Source organism: Brassica oleracea, unplaced genomic scaffold (genome assembly GCF_000695525.1).
Source record: "Brassica oleracea var. oleracea cultivar TO1000 unplaced genomic scaffold, BOL UnpScaffold01246, whole genome shotgun sequence".
In the NCBI taxonomy this organism is placed as follows: Eukaryota; Viridiplantae; Streptophyta; class Magnoliopsida; order Brassicales; family Brassicaceae; genus Brassica; species Brassica oleracea.
In genome coordinates, this window is record NW_013617795.1 from 17,037 (window position 1) to 18,443 (window position 1,407).

At 34.5% G+C, this 1,407-nt stretch overlaps 1 pseudogene; it reads right to left on the reverse strand.

Annotated features, from left to right (window-relative positions):
• LOC106321126 overlaps positions 1-1,006 on the reverse strand; it is a 3,677-nt pseudogene extending 2,671 nt beyond the window's left edge.
• Between the last annotated feature and the right edge of the window lie 401 nt (positions 1,007-1,407).

Sequence of the window (1,407 nt, forward strand, 5' to 3'; positions counted from 1 at the left end):
CCATTTTCTATCAACTGTCTCCCCATTACACAACTTTCTAAAATAATGCCTATATGCAAAATGTCTTTTTGTTTTTTCATCAATAGGAAATTAAAGATTCATGTCTCTTTTTGGTTCTTTTTCAATCAACAAATCTTTTGTTTTACTATCAAGATTATTCCAATTTCTAGGATCATAGATATCAAAAGGAAGAATTGGTGGCTCATCAGTGTCAATATTCTCAATAGAGGGATTTGACTCTTTTTCATGAGATTCAACGTTAGTTTCTGCTCTAGAACTCTCACTATTTGTGCTTTTTTTCTTAATAAATTTATCTAAAGCTCCTCTTTGAGATTCTACAAATTGTTCATCACGTTTTCTTTTTTTTCTCTGATCATTTCCACACACCATCTCTTTTTAAAATAAAAGAACAAAGTCACCTGGATTTGATCTGCCAAAACACTTAACGAGACCCACCAAAGAAAATTTTAGAACTGCATAAAAGTTTGGGTTTAGAAATAGTAATAAAATAAAAATCTGAAACAATAAACTAAGACACAAATATAATTGATTAAACATACCTCTATGGAAAGGGATTCCACTAACAGATCGATGAATAGAATATGATTTTTGGTTTTTGATTTGTGTTGTTAACGCCTAATGGTCACCACTTCGGTTCTAGAGTTTTTTTTTTCTTTTGTCAACGGAAAAATTGTAAAGGTGAGAGTACAGACTTTTTGTTGTTTTATAAATTAGGTTACTTAATTAGGTTTACTTAATTTTTGGGCTTTTATCATAAATTAACAGATTAAAATGGGCTTTTAAAATAACACTAATTTTTTTTACAGACCTATGGACCCATGGCAAATGCCAAGGTAGCCATGGCCAAGAGACGGCACTGCTTCAAGATAGATCGTCTTGGATGAGAGACGACGCGTGAATCATTTCAACTGCACATGCAGCCGGCATTGCGGTTGACTCTTGGCCGCCTACAAGCACGCACACAGCCAAGCAGAGCACTGGCCCACTACAAAAAAAATCTTTCATTTATAGCACAATATGATAGCAGTGTTTACTAAAGTGCTATGGAGACCCAAATTTGTGTTTTTGGTTTTTATTAATAGCAGTTAAACACAGCTATTTGGCAAAAGTTTTTGAGCTGTAATCGAAAATCACTTATACCGCGAATACTTAGATGAAAATAACATGAGCGCCAATGTCATTACTCCTTTCCCTCTTAACAAACCGCATTCAGTATAAGTAGAGTTAAAAAAAATCGACAGAAAGGAGACCAAAAAAAAAAACAAAACACTCTCTCTCTCTCTCGACCATCTCTTCTAGCATCTCAACTCGAGCATCTCAACTCGAGCATCTCCACTAAATTTTCCCTTCATCTCAACTCCCTCGTCTCATCTCTGTTTCGATTCC